The 21,376-nt window shown below is 41.4% G+C and overlaps 1 protein-coding gene across 1 annotated transcript in view; it reads right to left on the bottom strand.

The window, feature by feature from the left end:
- LOC146003359 (uncharacterized) overlaps positions 1–21,376 on the bottom strand; it is a 545,908-nt gene that overhangs the window by 270,971 nt on the left and 253,561 nt on the right. The window lies entirely within an intron of this gene.

The following is a 21,376-nucleotide window of genomic DNA, read 5'->3' on the forward strand; positions in this document are numbered from 1 at the left end:
ACACACACACACACACACACACAACACCCCTAATACCACATAGATTTTTCACGAAAGTCTGATTTATATTTTTCCTTGCACATATTCCTAAACACGTCTTTACATTATCAGATGGAAAATTCTCGTAGGCCTCCCAGGCCTCCCCGATGATATAGTGAAAACGCTGTCGCTTTTTATTCAAGGGGTCCCGAGTTCGATACCCGATGGAAGCACATAGTGGTTCGGATCCCAATTTAAACTGTATGTTCAGTCCCGATTAGCTTATCGGTGTCTTGATTGATTGAGGTGGTGTTTTTAAGTAAAACTTTATGCACAATAAGGCTAATCGGGAATGGACATACAGTTTAAAGTGGGATCCGAACCACTGTGTGTCTCCACCGGGTATCGAACTCGGAACACCTTGATTACAAGGCGGCGACGCTACCACTGCGCGGCGGGCCCTGCTTATCGATGTATCACAGGACTTATTCCATCTTGCTTAAAATAACTAGAGCGATAGCCCCCCCCCCCCCATAGGAAATTACAAGTGACACCTTTATCTTACAGTCGCAGCTAGACATTTCTTCACGAACATTTCTGGCAACTCTTCATACACTCTCTTAACGTTCAGCTGGCAACAATGGCCGACAGGTTCCCAACGTCGCCATCCCCGCACTCGCCAGATGTTCCCAGACTCGCATTCCAATTTTGAAGGCAATAACGAGGATGTGAGACCTTTTTCCTCCCTTCCCCGCGTCATAAAAATGTCATCAATAATGTGATGATTTTCACCTCTCCTCTCCAAGCACAGATTGTTCCCACCATGGTCTGGAGAACAAGATTTCCCCCCCTTCCAGTGTAGGGGGTTACTTTTGGTCAGGGACCGACGAGGAAGTACATGGGAATGGTCGTCCCACCAGCCCAGCAGATGGGATTTTTCGACTTTATGGGCGTCTCTGAAGGAATAATCCGAGATCTTACGTTCTGGATGTTGAAAGTTGAAACGCGAATCAGCAAACACCATCTGCATTGGATTCATAACACTGCCAGATGATGTGCTCTCCTCTAGACTAGACTTCCTTGTTTCGAAGGGGGAAGGGGGGAATGGTCCAAGTTCTTTGGCTGCAGTGACGTCTTTAAAGGGGGCCGGGGGGTCAGTGCTCTCCCGAACATTTTCCTTGGCTTAGAGAAAAAGTTGAAGCTTTAGAGAAATTGTCCACGGCAGAAATGAAAATCAACGTGATTTACTAAATTTCATCACAGGGTTGAAACGCCACTCTTCTAGTGAGACATTTCGTGAGGGCAGTAGTTCAGGGTAATATTAGACAGACTTCAGCCACATGGCGGCGCTACGGTGCATGGTAACAAAGGTGGTGATCACGTCACAACAGCGCACACAGTATCACATTTCGAGTATTACATGCATGATACTGCCGCCACGCAGCTGAAGACTGTAAACCTCCACTCACTCGAAACTCGCATCCTTTTATGTTTATATCACACAACAAACTGCTCACCCGGTAGATTTATTACGGCTCCCACGTAGCCAAGTGGAAACAATTTTAGCATTAGATTTTGCAGTGCATTTGGTTCCATAAAACATGATTATCTATTTGCATTATTACGCAAAATTGGATTAGGAGACAAAATTATCGAGGCGATTCAAGGACTCTATTTCCAAGCAAGAGTAAAACTTAATTTAAATGGAACGCTGACGAAACAGTTTCCTTTGCAACTATGCCTCCGACAGGGATGTCCATTCTCACTTCTCGCCTTTTGTTTAGCGATAACACCCATCATAAACTGGCTACAGGATGAGGTAAAAGGAATAGAACTATATTCTCAAACACATCGAATCCTTACATATGCAGACGATGTGACAATAATATACTTAAAGATGAACATTATCTGAAATCAGTACAAAAATACTTGAAGCAACACAAGAAATAAAGGGCTTAACGGTGAATTACAAAAAATCGAAAATTCTACAACTGGGAAAGGACCCAGCACATTGTTATAGATCCTCTGTCTATGAGATAGTAAAGAACGTGAAGATATTAGGAATAGTTTTCGGTACCACCTTAACAGAAATCAAAGTAAAAACATATAATCAAGTAGTGACACGCCTCCGACATGCAACCTTTCTAGATCGGTGACGGGAATGATCAATAATAGTCAGAGTAACCTACGTTAATATGTTTCTCTTTTCTAAAGTGTGGTAAGTCTTAGAACTCCCCAAACCAAAAGCTGCTGAAATACGGCGTATAGCAACACAGTTTATTTGGCAAGCACATGTATTACGGGTCGCGTATGACACACTGTGTCTACCCGAACGGTTTGGAGGACTTAACCTGATGAACGTTGAAATAAAAGCACAGTCACTTCTAATACACCGCAACATAAAGCAGCTATTGGGTACAACACGGAACCTAACAGGGCATGTGCTACATTCTTACCTACGAGATGTCGAACTTACAGCACCTGTCTTAGTGCCTAAATTAACCAGTACTCTCAACTATTTTCAAACGACGCTGGTGGAATTTACGTATTTACTCATAGCATGCCCGCAATTACAAAGTGAAACAATTACGGGCAAATTCTTATATCGAATGCAGTTACAAAGACGACGAGTGATGCCAAGAATTCAAACCGTGCACCCTACTATCCAATGGTCAAAAGCATGGCGTAATGCAAATGCACGACACATACCTGTGCGATCTATGTGGTACCTAGCAGTGCATGATAAAGTCTTGACAAAACAGATGGCGCTCCGGCTACAATTGGAAGGGAACGAAGGGTGCGGATTTTGCAATCAAAGTGACACTTTGAAACACAGACTCAGTACGTGCTCCGAAATACGTGATGATTGGCAATACCTTTGTCAAAGACTAGGAAAAATGTGCCGACTTCCTGCCAACTACTTTACAGTAGACCATAACCTACTTCCAGACTTTAATTTTTATCCAAGAACCAAATTACAGGCGGTGCAGTGGATCATAGCTCAGTATGTGTATTATGCCTTAAAGAGGAAACCAGCCAAATGTGAAGAATTATTACAGAATTATGTACAAAATGAATACTTACAACTGAACAATTACGACAAGAGAAGTTTGTATACAAACTTTTTACAAAATGTACTAAGGTAAAAATAGCGTCACTTTGGTACGATTGTATCTTAATAACAATTGATTAATGTGCTTCATAATGTAATGCAATATCTTATGTAAACTCTGAACATACTGACAAAGAAAGATGGAGAACTTACTTAGTAGAATTACGAAATTATATTGAATTACTGACATGAAGGCCGGATTTCTAGCATTAGCATAATCTCTTATGTAAAATTCTATACACATTGAAACCTATTGTATAATCCACTATGTACCAATTTGTAATATCTCTTACTTACTTGTGTAGAGTCATGATGATTGATATTGTGTAATGTAAATTATATAGAAATAAAAAAAAAAGTGGTTAGCGCTCTCGCCTTTGATGCGAGCGGTCCCGGGTTCGATTCCCGGTGGGTGCCCTTAAATTTCGGCGTTGACCCAGCGTCGTGAAGGGAAGCTACTTCAAGAAGTAGCGGGCTTTGGTCACGAAAGCCAGAAAATAGTGGCGATGGGATCCGATGCGCTGCCCACGCGTCACCCAATGAAAAGCCGCCCTTGCAGGGCCTGGCCCTTTAAGGGCTGTTGCGCCAGGAGTTTAGTTTATAGATTTATTAACATGAAACAAGTCAATATTTTGTTGTTAGTACCTAATCTTAAGATAGGATATAACCAATCTTACCAGTTAAGTAGTATAACGAAAGGGAGTAGCTAAGTCTCCACAAACACTGAACTTAGTGTGTAACCTTACCTTTGAACACAGTGAATTTCCAACATTGTAACAGCTCTGGCAGAGTTTCGGGGTGCACACTCCAATATCCCTCAAATCTTCAGTATTTATAATTTATTGTTGACCTTGCCGAATTACTCAGCCTATCAATCAGAAGTATGCTCTTTCCTGTTTTAGTGTCAATCTTCGCGGTTGTGTCCTAATTGCGAACAGTGCCTAACTGTTCCTAATTGCGAACACATAAAAGGAAAAGTAATTCCATGTCCTAATTGCGAACACATGTAACTGAAATACCAGTTTTCAAAAACAAATAAAGACAGTGGCCCAAAGATACATGGGCGTCCGGAAGGGGGGAAGGGGGGGGGGCGTGCCTTCCCTGGAAAATGAAAGTCGACCAAAATTTTTATATTCTTCACATATAATTTCATTTCAGCCACAATAATATGTGTTAATTATTGCATGAATATAATAAATTCAAATTTAGCAATGTTTTTTTGAGGGAACAACACTATTATTGGGGAAAATGTGCCTTGTTTGCCCCGCTGGAAAAAAATACCTTCTTTGCCCCTCCCTGGAAAAAATCCTGCGGACGTCCATGCAAAGGTACAAGTGGCTTAACTTGTAACAACCATAACCAACCTGATTGACAGAGCTAACAGAGTTAAGAACAGTTATATGATTTTAAATTTGATTAAGTAAGACAAGGTTAACCCTTGTATTAACTCTATTCAGTTACGAATTGTGCCGTATTTACTCATACTCGTCCAACGATAAGAAGGTCACATGTTTATTATTAAATTGTATGTACTTCGGCGACGACTTTGTAATCATCTCATAGTTTCTACATATTCTAACTGACATGTTTCAATGTGAACTGCAACTTTTCAACACAGCAGTGACCAGTGTCAAGTCAGCAACTGAGTTAAACAGAGTCAAGAAGTGTGCTGTGAGAAAGTTGTTGTTTCCAAAGTAGAAAAATGAGTTCGCAATTAGGACACAGCCCTTTCAGGTAATATGGTGTTATTCGTGTTTAGGTAACAAGTGTTTGCAATTAGGACTGTTCGGAAGTAGGACCGTTCGCAATTAGGGCGACACCATCTTCGCAAACATTTCTGATTCTAGGAGGAAGGCCTTGCCAGGCACAGATGCATAACCTTCTATATTGGGATGTTTGTCACATCAAGTGCAGTGGCATAATATGTTTGGCACTTCATGATTGACATATGGTGACCACTTGATTGACAGAAGATGATTAACACTAGATGACTGACACCTGATCATATGATCCACACTACACGATTGACAGCAGATATTTGACTGACACTATACTGTCATATCATATCCAAGGCCTTGCCTTTGGGTGTCATGTTAAGCCACCGCCATCTCAATCTTCACACGTGGAAGAAGGTTTCTAATCTTAACTTCCAGTGTTGAGTAACTGGCAAAATTAATTTCTTTTGACTGACTGTTACTTCCTGCCGAACCAACATCCAAAATTGTAATATACACGGTAAAGCAGGGTGTGAAATCCTTGGGGGGCAGGGGGATCCCTCTCACCCAAAATCATCTAAGAAGTTCTCTCCACCAAAATATCAGAGGGGGTAGTTTTTAATATTACAAAGCTAATCAATTAGTTTTGATTGATTTAGTTTATTTTACATTGCTTTTCTGCCACTTTTGGCTAATCGCGAAGATGAGGATGATATGATGACATTGATGAAGGGACACTCGTGAAGAACACTTATGCTCAGGCCGGGACTCGAAGATGTAATTCTTCAGCAATTAAATTTTTGAAAGGAGATGAAATTTGGAAAACTGCTTCGTTGACGTCGGCCAAAGACTTTTCTTGAGATATCTACCTAGGTAGATGGATTCCCGAGAATTTCCAACATGGACGCTGTTCTTGAACTGCGACTTCTTTTTCGAGGCGACCTGTGCCCCCTCACCCTCCCCTCTGGGACTAGGACTTGGTAATGTACTATGGGCCTCTGTAGTGGCTGCATCATTTATTAATAGCCTTCTACCTGAGGAGGGAAGCCAAAAGGAAAGAAAAATCACGGCGGCGCCAACAGAAAGGAATTCCGAAGACGGCAGGAGGAGGTTGCAAAGAACAAGAAACAAAAACCCGGACGAAATAAAGTCATCAAATTCAGGGGACTCCCCGCTGTTGGGTTCCCCCCCAACTCCATTACCACGTCATTGGAATAATTACGTGGGGATCCCCCCACCCCACGAGATCGGGATATTAGAAAAAGAGACGTCTGTATCCATTAAGAAGGTCCCCTGCTGTCCTCCTTTACCATCAACCCTCCTAAACACTCTCATTAAGGGGTCGAGATTCTGCGGCCGATGTGATGGAGGGGTTGGGGGTTAAAAAGTGTCAGGGGTTAAGGGGTGAGTGGACCCCCAAGACTCACAAGTCACTCTCTTCACGTCGGGGGAATGTCTTTATCGAAGTTCGTAAAAGTTTTCTCGATTTTTTCACATGGGAACTGCTTGATTCAGTTTCATCAGAGTTTCGTAATGGTGCTGCACATTTTTCCGGGTTCGAGTCCGGATCAGGTCTTTCATCAAATCTCCACTCATCCCCATCGTCGCGATTAGTCATGGTGGCACAAAAGCGACGTAAATACAAATGCTTAGACAAACAGAGAGCGCGAGAGCGAGAGAGAGAGAGAGAAAGCTAACCACTCCACGCGATGTGGTAACCACTCCGCCACGGGGGTTGGCGGAAGAGAAATGTAAATGCTGCATCAGTTGAAACGGGTCTAGGAAATTTTGGTACCGGACATTTTACCCTTCTCTCATGCACAATCCTTCATCTCTGACCCCTTGGCCACAATGTAGAGATAAGTTCGTGAAATTTTGAACGAACCTACTTGTGCACCAGGCATTTGTGGATTAAATGTACAATTGCTGTACAGTGAAATGAAACCATTGCCAGCAAAACACAACAATTAGCTAGAGTACGCGTCAAATCTCCTGCATATGGCCTTCAACGGCTGAACAGCACAAGCGAATCACAGACGTGCGGCGTTGCCTAGTTCCGTGGCAAGGCATTTCGCTCAACCACGCTCTTTTCTGTGTGAGATTTCGACATGGCACCGCTGCAGTGCGCTGCTATTGGCTATCGCCATATGCAGGAGATTTGACGCGCACTCTATAGTGGAGCCCAAGTTAAGAGTTCAGTATGGGCCCTTATGGGCTTTTACTTTTGAGATCACCACCCCTAAACAAGTGTGTTTCTGTCAGAAACAAAAGTCGTTATCATTCGAAGAGAAAATAATAAATAAGCAAAAACCAGAGGAAATGTAAGGCTTTGATGGTTTACACCTTCTTTTGCAATTCGGACCATCAAAAAAAGACGTTTTCCTTTCTTGTGTTTACCGCGATTTGGGGAGTTAAAACTAACAGCCGTCCGACGGTTGCCACTTGCTGCAAACACGTGTTGGGAAGAGGGAAGGGGGCGGGGAATGGCCAGGCAAAAGTTCGTGAATAGGCGGCTCCTGTCGGGGGTCAAGTGGTTTGTTGTTTGCGTACGCGCTTTCTCATTTTGGGTATTTCTTGAAGGAATTTATTATTATAATTATTCTACAACAGCAAAATGGCAAGGGGTGGTATTATCAAGCATAAAAGTGTCCAGAGTCTTACAAGTAAAGAGAGACAAATTGTAATAAATATAAATATACTTAAAGCAGAAAAATCCCGGTAAAAGTGTTAGTTGGACTGCAAGCGAAAATGCTGAAACGACTGGAATTTCGTTCAAAACTGTTTACAAAATGAATAGCGAAGCGATTAAAGGTCCTCTTGCAACACCAAACGAGCAGAAAAAACGTCAAGAGGTACGCAAAATTCAACGACTTCGAATATAACTTTAATACGAGGCGATGTGCGGCGAAACTTCCCAGGCACGTTGTATATAATACATTGCCGGATTTTTCGGGAGGAGCTTCGCTTGCCCCTCCAAAAATGATGACTAAGTATTATGAAAAGTATTGAGAGCGTTATATTAAAAGATAAAAAAAATGATCGAGCCATTTTTCCTAGATAGTTAAAAGAATGTCAGTCTCCTTTCTGTAATTATCCTTCATATGAGTAAAAATACAATAGAACTCCTTTTATTTCACACCTCTACTAATAATTGATTGATTGAGTTTTAAGTCCAATTTTATGCGCAGATAGGTTAGTTGGGACTGGACCTACAGTTTTATGTGAGATACGAAGTACTATGTGCCTCCAGCAGGTATCGAACCCTGGATCACTTGATTATAATGCGACGACGGAAATTCTGCTAATGCTATCCCCTTATAATCGAAGGACCCTGGGTTCAGTTTCCTGGTGGAGGTACATTCTAGGATGAATTATACATTGAAGGCTCAGTTCCGATTAGTTCATCTGACCACAAATTACACCAAGAAAGAACCCTTGCAATTATATTGATGTGAATGACGTGACGTGTCATCCTCCTTGGATAAGTATTCCTAAAAGAAAAGGGTCAACAGCAGGAGAAGATGGCATATGAGAACCAGCTACTAAAAAGTATACGTACTACCCCCCTCCCCCTTCGAAAACACTGGGCACAACACTGATATAAGGGCACTCTTTGATGTGTCGAATAAGTTGCAAATCTGCACATTATATTTCCAATATTACGTAATGCTTACAGCATATTCTGTGCACGTCCCAGAAAAAAATAATCTAGACCCGCCTATGACTGTCGAGCTGCTGCTGTACAAAACGAATAGAGGGACAAAACAATAAAGACACAACAAGACTTTCTGTGCGGCCTTACGAGTTGTTTGCGAGCACTTACAGGTCGGGGGGAGAGATTTGCTTTGGTGCATGCCGGTAATGAACACGGTTTTGTCTCAAACGAGACAGTGTGCCGATAAATGTGAAACAGGCCTCTCCGATGGCACAGTGGTAACGTCCTGGTTTGATACCCTTTGGAGGCATATAGTGCATCGGATCCCAGTTTAAACTGTAGGTCCAGTCCCGATTAGCCTTTCTGTGCGAAAAGTGGACTTAAAGGGAAAAAACACGGCCAACGTACACGATGAAATGGACAACAAGACGTATGACAAGTATATTCGGGAACAGTTATTTGCAAATCTCCCTCCATGGACCGTCATTACTCTGTACCACAGCCGCATGAAAGAACAGCTTCCCATCAAATCATGGCGAAAGGAGTTGTATTCTTGTACTGAACAGTACCCGTTCCGTTAATCACTAACTTTTGTTGCGGCGTGTACTACAGCAGAAGTTCGATGCACGCCGGAGCCTTCTTCCACTGCGCACCATGCGGCAACACTGTCCCCATAAGCCCCATACTGAACTCTTAAGTTGGGCTCACCAATAGTAACAGAAGGTCTGTGTTTATCTTCTATGATATAAAGATTATGGCACGAAATGGCATCTTAATGTGAAAATGACTTACTTGTATCGTATGATACACTTGGGCGATACCTTTACAAACGATATACAAAAATTTATCGAACTGTAGACGGCATGGTTTCAGAAACTAATTTTAAACATTTCTCATACTTAAATCAGTGAAAAGAGACTGGATAATTAATAATATAATTAACAATATAAATCCCACAAATAAAGAGTCCCCCAAATATGATTATATAAACATTATTAAATGTTTGTTACGTACCTTAACAAGCTCCCTCTTTTAGCATAATTGTGGATCAATCTAATATATTAACACCTCATTGTGTTATTTATGAGGCACCAAAATTCCCTAACACCAAAAGGCCTCGCCGATGGTGCAGTGGTAGTGTCGTCGTCTAGTAATCAAGGGGTTCCGGGTTCGATACCCGGTGGAGGCACATAGTGGTTCGGACCCCACTTTAAACTGTAGTCCCTGTCTTACTGTGCAAAAAGTGGACTTAACAATTCAACATAGGCTATACAACACAATCCTTCTGTTACCGGCTAATTACTAAGTGGTACGATTTCCAATGAGCCAACCTCTGTGTCGCAGTGGTTAACACAGCGCGCTACGCCGCCAGGGGTCCCTGGTTCGAATCTCGGCCCCGGCAGGGGTGCTATTTCTTAGTGATTCTTGATATTACTTAACCTCATCGTACCGATTAGCCAAAATCGTAGGATAAATGACGCTGACAAAAATCAACATCAATTTCCAATTAAAATTGTTGCCACAAAAGTAATAAGTAGTCAACAAATTTGCAAAAAAGTATTTTTCTTCCTGCTGTATTTATTCATAATTTTTTGCTTGATTCCCGATCTTTTATGTTGTTGGATGCCTATTTCGTATCCTACTGCCTATTTTCAACTTTAATGCCTTTTTTTGCCATTTTCAATGAAATTTAATTTTTAAAATTTCAATTTAACTTATATTTCTTTGAAAAACGTTATTTATTAGCACATTGTGGCGTGCCAAAAGGAGGTGGGGACCTTCTCTGGCCCTAAATAAGGACGTCAAATTTAGGAAATGTGGCAAAATGAGGGCTGACTACTAAAAAAAAAAAATTTAACCCAACCCCTTTCGAAAACATGGGGCACGCCACTGACTTCACACTAAATAACGCCACAAATGGTCACGTTGTGTCCATAACAACGGCTCTCCTAGCCTGGGATTAACCTAACGGTAGAATATCCACCGCACCCAATAAACAATTACAATGTCCTGTGAACTTTCACAATACTTCCCATGGCTGAAACGGCCCCAAACATGCCCCCTTGGAAAGGTAACCCTTTATGCCCTTTTAAAGCCTCTAGCGTTAATTGGAAACTACGCATCTTCCTTGTCAAAGACCAGCACGGTCTCTTTGTTGACGCCTCCGCGCTTCTTGGAAAAGCATCCTTTCGCCCCTCGCAGAATATGGGTTTTTGCCATAAGACGCCATAAGTAATGGCTCCCCGTGTCATGTGTGGAGGATGTCTTCAACAATATAAAAAATATACGGCAACGTAGCCCCACCTGTCTTCCGTTGCAGGCTCATGTGGGCAAGAACAATGGTCGAGGTGAATAGCTGTTTTCCGGTAGGCGCTCTGGCCATTGTTAGATTGCCTTTGTTGCGTCTCTTTCCTGGTTTCCAAGAGTATCGTGTTATCCTTGGAGGTTGTCTTGACTGCTTTTGTTGCCTGTCCACTACATTACAATCCGTTCACGCATCAGAAGTCTACACTAAGTAGCAAGCATATTAATTAAAATATGTAAATTTAATAATATTACATGAATACGTAAAAAGATGGTATAAGAATACAGATATAACACCATATACTACCTAGTCTTACCATAAATACTGTCCCAAAGTTGTAAGTAAATAGACACAAAATGGTGAGAGATATTGTAATATCAGAATAGCATGAGGTGCATGGATGCATTATGAACCAAAATCACAAATAATTATTCGAAATGGCCACCTTTAGCACTGACAAACTTCTGAAGTCTTCATGGCCGCGCATCAATGGAATTACGCAACACATCAAGTGGAAACTCTGCAGCTGCCTTCTGAAGAGACCGCTTTAAACTGTCAATATTGGGATGTCTCTTCTTGCAAGCCATCTCCTGAAGCTTGGACCACAATTTGTAGTCCAAAGGGTTTAAGTCTGGACTGGCAGAGGGCCAATCTGACGTGGATATGAAGTCAGGAACATTTGCCTCCAACCACTGCTGGGTGGTGCGTGCTTTGTGTGCTGGGGCTGAGTCCTGCTGGAAGCTCCAGTTCTCTCCATGGAAGATGGTGTCGGTAAGATTCTTGCATCGTTTCTCAAGCACTGTCTGCTGGTACACTTTGGATGATGTTTTTACCCCTTTTTCACAGAAATGGAGCGTTCCCTCATAGCAAATGTTCCAGACTTCATTTCCACTTCAGATTGGCCTTCTGCAAGTCCGGACCTATACCTTTTGGACTACAAATTGTGGTCCAAGCTTCAGTAGATGGCTTGGAAGAAGAGACATCCCAATATTGAAAGTTTAAAGAGGTCGATCTCTTCTGAAGGCAGTTGCTCATTTTCCAGTCGATGTGTTGCGTAGTTCAATTGATGCGCGGCCACGAAGACTTCAGAAGTGTGTCAGTGCTAAAGGTGGCCATTTCAAATAATTATTTGTGATTTTGGTTCATAATGCATCCATGCACATCATGTTATTCTGATATTACAATATCTCTCACCATTTTGTGTCTATTTACTTACAACTTTGGGACAGTATTTATGGTAAGACTAGGTATATACTGTATTTGTCGGCGTCTGAACACATTTTTAAGGAAAAAGCTTTATCACTGAATTTACAGTATTTCAAATGTAAAGCAATGTATAGGTCTACCATCAACAAATGACTTATCTAATCTAACTGATAGAACTTAGAACATTTCTAGATATGAAGGTAATAAAAAACTCAGTATCGGCGTATCAGAGGCACTCTGTTTTTCAGACCTATTTTTAAGGGGAAAAGTACATCTTATACGAAGGTAAATACGATATTTATTACCTAGCTTGCGTGTACTTAAGATAAAAAAATAATAAAGGTAAAGTGCTCCCCTGTGCTTAGCACCACGCCATGAAGGCGTATAGGGGTTGTGGGTGTAACGCCCCACACTTTCTTGATCCGGTCGTGAGTGGGGGTGATGTGATCAGCATCACGCCCCTGACCGCCTTTACCCCCCAGGGTCTCCCCCAGGTACCCATGTTATTCGACGCTGGGTGGGCGCCGGGGCCGCTTCCATCGTTAGAAAAGTTCCCGGATTTGAACCGGCCGGGGATCGAACCCGGGACCTTGAGCATGGTAGTCAGACGCGTTACCGACTGAGCCACCGCGGCCACTAAAAATAATAATAATAATAATAATAATAATGTCAAATAGATATGTCAGATCCAGTTGATGAAAAGTACGGGATTAACATTTTATGCATAAGTAGCTACTCATGTGCAAAAATCTTCGTTACAGTCTTTCAAAGCAGTATATAATAAATCCTTGGCTTCCAAGTCCATAGGAAATGAATAACCATCGTTTATAGAACAACAAATGTTAGAAAGTACAATTACTTGGTACTGGATCTCCTCTTAAATACATCCTTGGTAGCAAGGGATCGTTTGGAAAAGCGGTCGACCAAGCTAGGGCATATCGTGAGAAGTAAGGAAATGATTAATAAAATTTGAAGAATGGGATAGAGCATGACATTGGCAAGACACAAGATTAAGAATATTCTACAAATCGCTAAGGTTATATTTCGAAAGCTGCAGACTTTAGAAGAACAATGGAGGAATACAACAAAATAAGAAGACATGATAAAGGAAAACCACGACCAGCCACGAAAGACGACAAAAAGTGAAACGAAATGAAAAGATGGAGAGTGGAGGGAAAAGAAGAGGAGAAAGAAATGAATAGAAGAGAAGAGGAAGAGAAAATAAGAAGTGGTAGTAAGAACAGAAGAAAAAGAAATGAAAGAATAAAAGGAATAGAAAGAAAAAGAGAAGTGAATTGGGAGGAAATACAGGGAAGGGAAAAGAATGGAAGAAACGAAACGAGAGAAAAGGAAGAGAGAGAAGAGAAGGGAAATGTAAGAAAACACAGGGGAGGAAAAATGGTGGAAAAGCAATGAAGATAGGACAGTTAAGACAAGGGAAGGAAGATGAAGAGGGAGTAAGGGAATGGGAAATGAAGAGAAGGGACAAAAAGAAAATTCGAGGTGAAGAAGAGGAAAGAGAAGTGGAAGAAAGAAAGTAAAAAAAAAGTTAAGGAAGAGAAGTGAAAAAATAAGAAAGGAATGAGAAATGAAGAAAAGGACAAGAGAAGGCAACAGAAGATATGCGAATGAAAGAAAAGACGAAGATAACAAATAAAATGAGAAAAAGTGATTGGGGAAAATAAACGTTTTGTAAATGAAAAACTACGAGAGGTTTAATTAAGGAAAAAGAGGGTGAACGCTATTCGAGACTGGACCTACAGTTTAAGGTGGGATTCGAACTTCTGAATTGTTGTCCCACGGGGAATCGAACCCGGGGCACCCATACACGGATGTCTGAGTTTAGATGGACTTTGACAAGTCTCGGCCTTTTCCGAAATACACCTTCGAATTAATGAACTATTAATAAATATCGACGCAACAGCAGAGCATGCACCTAAAACATTTTATATTACAAAATATCTACACAACAGCAAGGGACATATGTTGATGGCATCTAAAGCGTTTTTACACACACAGCAGCAAAACAATATCTGTTGATTTCATCTAGGAACGTTTTCTATTACAGACAACCTAAGTAACAGCAAAGGATATCTGTTGATGGTAGGTAAGAAAGTTTTCCATTACAATGCATCAACACTAGCACTACAACAGCAAAGGATGTTTGTCACAGATTCATTTATATGTTTTAGAAGAGAATCTAATGTACAGTCACGGACACAGCTGGCTTGTAACGATTCCATTGAAAGTCAATGTATTCATTACAAGCCGGCAGTGTCCGTGACTGTACTATCATCAAGACTCATTATGGAAAGTTGTCACCTGATAATATAAGGGTTTCAATTTACATTGAACATTCTGAAATAAATGATAACGAAACCTAGAAAAGATATATCTCTGTGAGATTTTTAAGTCCATAGTTGGAAGTAGAGTATATACCAGTCTCCATAAAACGTAGTCTTGGTCTTCTCCATAGGTGGCACTCGCAGCGGTCGGCTGAAGATTTGCGGTCGCAACCCACATGAACCCAATAACGCTGGTGGCTCCATCTCTGCACGATTCCAGGCAATTTATGGCATCGGACGGCCAAGGAGTTCGACAGCGCCATATTTATTCATTTCTGTTCTCTTCAACGGTGTTGCCAACTATGGTAGCTGATTATCTCCATAGGTCACCAAATGTCACTTGCCACTTTTTCTTTGCGTTCATTGAAACGGGAGACTGAATTATTATTATTATAATTAATAAAAATGGTGGCGCGAAATGGATGAAAAGCTCATGACCACAACTCGAACTCGGAAACTCTTGCGTGACAAATATCCCCTATGAAAAAAAATACAACTGTTTTCAGAGTCAAACCTGTGTGTGTTCGGCATACAACCTTCCCATGTTTCATAATTTTCTGTGAACATTAGACGTTTAGAAATCGCTTCTCGAAAGTTTGGTTTGATTTTTCTTAATCGTTACTTTTGGCTAATCGCGGCGATGAGGGGTGATGATTAGATGAAATGGGGTGGGGGGATCGCCCGTGTCTAGGTCGTGACTCGAACCAGGAGTTCAAGAATCGACCACTTAACCGATCATTGAACCGGCTTTAAGGAGGGGGGAGGTCATTTACTATTATGTTACATGCCGAATTTGTCCGAGTATGTAAAGTGATCGAATACTGTCTCAACATCGAAGATTCCGGGTTCGGATCCTAATATCGGGACTGTTCTTTCTCCATCTATTCCATCCAAACACATTCACCCTCATCACACATGTAATGCTACGCGAACCTCCGAGGCGGAGTTTTTAGCATAACGCGATAAGAAGCCCGAGTTCCTAGCTTCGAATCCCGACCTGGGCATGGATGTTCCTTGTGCATATCCATCATATTATAGCTCATCCTCATCTTCGCGATTAGCCAAAAGTAACAGAAAGCGACGCTAAAAAACAAAAATAAAAATGTAGTGAATCTTATCTAGAGTTGGCAACGCTGCTCTGGCTATTCGGAACGGCAACATAGGCTCGTTTACCAGCACCGAACCACAAGAAAGAGTGATTTAACGCGCCGCTGGGACATTTATCATTCCTGTCGTACCTTTAGAGTGAGTTTATGTTCCGACAGGGCCCTATAACTGCACGAATGCATTAGGTAGGATTCAATGGCCTATTTAGAACCATTACGGAATAATAAATACGACCGGGAAAGATTACTTACTGATAAGAAAACGAATGTAAAAAATTATGGAGAATGATTTTCAATTAGGCACGACAATGTGAACGAATAAAGTTCTACTCTTGGGTCAAGGCGAGACCGAGAAGAAACATTTGAAGATATTCTGTAGTTTCCGTAGATATTTCTTGGATATTTCTTCCTTACCACTGACGCGCCACATTGCCTCATTACATTATGACGTCATTTTATGTCATTAAGTCGCTTGGTTTGTGGCAAAAGTTAAAACAATTGCACAATTTTAAAGAGTAAACACTACTCTTCCTCTTTGTAGACACAAGGAAGAAAGAAATGGAGGTTCATGACGTCATCTTCAAGGATCAACTTTTCTTCGTTCAAATTTGGGACAATTACTGTTATTACTTTAATTAATTAAAACAAGTTTAATGGTCTCTTAATTGGTTGATTTGTTTTATTTATCTCTCTTAACCACTTCTGGTTAATTGCGATGATGCGGATGAGTGATGATATATTTAAGTGATGAAAGGACATTCACAAATAACCCTCCATGGCCAGGACGGTATTCGAACCCGGGACCTCTGTGCTAACCACTATGCCACCAGGTCTGCAATGTCCTCTGAATGTTAATGACAATGCTTGTAATTAGCATGCAATGCTAATAATTCAGATGAACAAATTTCATTCTACCGGTGCTGGGGACCAAAGCTACAACAGACCTGTGAATTACAAGTCCGGTGCGATAGCTAACTATTCCATGGCGCCAATGGGAATTCTGTACTAATCTTTGCTCCACTTATGCTACTATTTCTATTTTATGAGGAGAGGCAGCCATATTTACTTCAATTCTACACTGAAATACCAGGTTCGTAAAAAAGGAGCAGATTTCAAAACGTTATTTCCAACAAAGCATGGGGCTCCCCGATGGCATAGCGTCGTCGCCTTATAATGAAGTGGTCCCCGGTTGGATACACGGTGGAGGCACATAGTGTTTCGGATCCCACTTTAAACTGTAGTTCCAGTCCCGATTAGTCTTAATGCGCATAAAGTGGAGTTAAAACGCCAAATCAATGAATCAATCAACCAACGAACCAAACATATGAACATAATCCGCACATAATTGAATAGAGAACGGTTCCAAGTTCGAAATTTTCTTATGATGAGGCGGCTGTTTGTTTAATCTACACCGGAATTCACGTTACACTTGCATAATGGATTCATACTTCGCAAATTCCTGTGGCGTTGTCATTTACCCGCAACGAGAAAAAAAAAAACGTAATTGCTAGTGCACAAAGGAAACCAATTATTCCAAAACAAAACTTTCTGACGCGTATTGTTTGTTAGGTTGAGTTCAGTTTTTGTTTTCTAAGTCACCTTTATGCACAGATAGACTAATCGGGACTGGACCTACAGTTTAAAGTAGAACCCGAACCACTATGTGCCTCCACAGGGTTATCGAACCCGAGACACCTTGATTACAAGGCGACGCCGTCGGGGAGGCACGTATTGTTTGTTGGAAATTAAGTTTTGAAATCTCCTTTTTTTTTTTTTTTACTAAACCTGTACTTAGTAAATTTAGATTTATTTTATTTTTGTGCGAGCCATAGGCTGTACGCACTACATAGTTTCTACAATATTTTGTTACATTTAGTTTTATTTTAAGCTGCCTCTTAATCTGTCTCTTGTATACACATTCTTCCCCTTCCTCGACAGTTCTTCTTCCAGTCTTTCTTCCTTCTTCCTCGCCCCACTTCTCTTTTCCTGCACTCTCACCAACGACGCCTACATTTTACTTTACACACACTTACACTATAAAGATGGCTCGCCTGGAGCATGGTCACTCATTTCGCTGCCTTCTCTAACAGCTTTCCCCCGCCGTTCTCTTACTTCTCCCAGATATTTCTTCACTTGCTACCCCGCGTCCTTTATCTTTATTCTGTCGTCTACCACTTCTATCACCTCCCTCCCTGTTAAGTTTTTCATCCATTTGTCCCTTAGGTCACGTGTAGAAGGGCAGTTCAGTAGGATAGGCTCGTCCGCCTCCTCCCCATCACAAAAAGGACATATCGTTTCCCCTGCTTCGTTTATCTTTCTTAGTTGTTTCCATCCCCCTAATCTGAACCATGTCAGCGCGCCTCTTTCATTTTTTCCACAACCTGGATATATTTCGCTTTCCCCCATTCTCTTACTCTTAGCTGTTCCCTGATTGAGGTCCTTGTTTGGCAGTCTGCTATTATATCTTGTCTGTCTATGTCCAGTAATCTGTCTCTAATTTGATTTTCTGTTGAAATGCCCCTCCTTCCTCCCTCTTCCCATAACCAACCCATTCCGCTATTATATAAGATATTTTTCACTTCCAGACCCCAGCTGTAAACGTTATCCTTAGTATACTTGTAGGGTATTGGGCCATTGCTATGAAGGCTGCTCCTTTGATTGTCCTAGTACTGTTACGTTGCTCCACTGAATTCTATCTGGTTCACTCCTATAGTTCCTTTTCAGTCTTCCGGCGGCCGCTCCATATGCTGCAAGGGAAGTGGGGAGCGGGGAAGCGACCAATCCAGCGCGATCAGAAACACATCAGCCTGTAGAACGAGCTGCGCGCTGCACGTCGTAACTCTAGATGGCACCGCTGTTGTCTGATTGGTCTGGTGCGTATTGCCCGCTCCCCACTTCCCTTGTCAGCATGAGGGCCGCCCGCCGTAAGAGTAGAAGAGAACTATAGCATGTTCAGCCATTTTTTTACCTATCTGTTTCGCCCTTGCGTGTGTTCTGCTTGTGTTTATGTCTCCTTCTCTCTAGAGGGCGTACGTATCCTCCTATGCAAGCTCGTTCTCATTCACATGATATGCTGGATGTGTAGAAGCTTGTTTGGGGTTCTCTGGTTTGGTGTTTAGTAAGTTCCTTCTTACTGCTGAATGTTGTAAGTTGGAATTTTCAACTAATTCTGTTCACCTTTTCTGACTGACTAAGTGACTGAATTAGGTTACTTTACATCGCATTTCTATCACTTTTGGCTAACCGCGATGATGAGGACGGGTGATGATGATATGATGAAATTAATGAAGTTATACAAAGGACCGGGATTCGACAGCGTTGTGTCGCGCTGTGCTAACCAACTCACTACGGAGGACTGTTTCTGTTTTGTCTTCTTATGTTCGTGACTGCTCTTTCATTAACTTAATATTATCACAATTTATCCCATTTGTCGCTGTTAGCGAAAAGGACAATCACAAACAGTGGCGGCGAGCAGGGGGGACGTGCGGGGGCAGTTTCCACACCCGCCCTGCACTATGGCCTTTTAATGCTAAGCCTTATCAAGATAAAGTACACAGTCCTTGGTACCCCAGTTTTGACACCCAATCGCCGCCACTGACCACAAACCATGGACAGGACACAACACTTAACTACAACAGAGGAATGTACTGACCGAGTCCTGACGCCAGAGCATTGTTAGCCTGCAACAATGCAGTCCAGGGTGTGCCACGTGCAATGTGATTCCAGACATGTGACTAAACAAACCACATCAATTTCATCTTATGGCCATTCATCCTCATCGTCGCGATTTCGCTAAAAGTAGCAGAAAAGCGACCTAAAACAAGCAAACCCGAAAATATTGTGCACACTATGCCTCTAGAAGGCTAGGGCACAGCCGCCTCTGTACCAAAAGGCCTTTGCTTCAAGCCCGGATGATGATCACTCTCTCTGCCAGCACCGGGCAGCATTCCGGCCCCGGAGTAATGACTCGGAATTGCCTTTCGGAAGCCTCGTTTGACATTTAGCGCTCCGTAATTGACACCGAAGTCGGTTAATGACGTGTTTCTGATTCCTCGTGTAGGGGGCGTTGACTGCCCTGCTGGACAACGCAGCCAGGAATTCGGGCGATGAAAATTTAGTTCCGCTTAAATTGATTCTTTTCCCTAGGTGTCACCGTGGTATATACACTACTAGTAGCGTTGTGGCCTAATATACATACCTACAAAGTGGACTGTTTTCAATTCTAACTGCGAACACGAGAAAATAATAATCGTATTATCCAATTTTTCACACCGATCGTTTGTGATATGTATTTTAGGACATGAAATCAAGAAAACTGAACACACTTTGTTGCACCTTTTTGCACATTTTTGTGAAATTGCACCTCTGTCATGCTTCAACACATTTCTTCCGTCCGTTTCTTTCATGTTTTGTTAAAAAAATTGGATAGAAAAATATATGGTTTTTACTCTTCTTGAGCGACTACATAAAATCCTACAGTCTCATTTTGTAGAGCAGAACGATATCTACAAAATGTGTAATACAGAGTGTCCGAAAAGTCACGCAACCCGGTGTTTACGACCGTATAACGGAATAGCGAAACGGAATGAGAAGAAACACTTTCTGCCAAGAGAATGCCCTGTATATAGGGAAAATTTAGAGAGACAAACATATGTAAGAACATGCATGTTTTAATAACAAATAAGCAAAGTGTTGCCAAAGGCGGAAAAAAAATATTTGCAAATCGTGTATATTGATGCACAGAACTCACTGAGGTAAATTATTGCAACATTTCACAATACCAACGAACAATTTGGATGGCCATCTAATGAATTTGACAGAAAAAGAACTTTGACGAAGTTTCAAAAACATTGCAGGAGGGAATAAATGGGCTGTTCCAAAAATCGATGTTTTCACAATATTACGAGGGACACTGGCAACACTGTTGGTGTCACGTGTCTCTAACAGACGTGTTTCACCTCAGGCTATCACACTAAGGCACTTTTAACGACAAAGGAGAAAGTTGGTTATTCTTGAACATATGCAATAAATTACATACACCTTGCAACCCTGAAATGTGGGTATCCTTACAAATTAAAGCAAATGTTTGAAGTGTCCACCATTTTCTTGGATACATAAGTTGGTTCGCTTGATCATGTTCTCAGATACCTTCCTGAGGGTTGCAGCACCGATATTATCAATTTCCTGTGTAATGTTTCGTTTCAGCTCCTCCAATGTACTGGGTCCCGTTTGGTATACTTTCCCCTTTAAGTAACCCCACAGAAAAAAATTTCCAGATGTTAAATCGGGCGAGCGACTGGGCCATAAATTTACCTCAGTGAGTTCTGTGCATCAATATACACGATTTGCAAATATTTTTTTTCCGCCTTTGGCAACACTTTGCTTATTTGTTATTAAAACATGCATGTTCTTACATATGTTTGTCTCTCTAAATTTTCCCAATATACAGGGCATTCTCTTGGCGGAAAGCGTTTCTTCTCATTCCGTTTCGCTATTCCGTTATACGGTCGTAAACACCGGGTTGCGTGACTTTTCGGACACTCTGTATAATCATTGAAGCCCCAATACTTCCCAAGATAATGTAGCAAGACAATGTAAGTTACATTCGATAACATAAAAATGTTGATCGTAATCCAGTATAACAAGTTGATTGAAAGTCGGTAAATGGTACGTTTACTTCCCAAAATGTTACTTTATGTAACTAACTATATATGTAATTAATTATATTATTTCCTACAGTGTTGAATAAAGAATGTTAATGTAACTGGTTTAGACCTGAATAAAGACATTTTACCAGCACTTTTTGTTTGCACCCTTTTGAAAAAAATTTCAGAACCTTTTTTTTTTTACAATTTCCGACCATAATTTTGCATCTTGAAATCCGTTCCTTACTCATTGAAGATGATTTCAAGACGAATAAACTTTTGTTCGAATTACCGAATTATCCAAGTTC

Source organism: Lepisma saccharinum, chromosome 20 (genome assembly GCF_977018435.1).
Source record: "Lepisma saccharinum chromosome 20, izLepSacc3.1, whole genome shotgun sequence".
NCBI classification, from domain to species: domain Eukaryota; kingdom Metazoa; phylum Arthropoda; class Insecta; order Zygentoma; family Lepismatidae; genus Lepisma; species Lepisma saccharinum.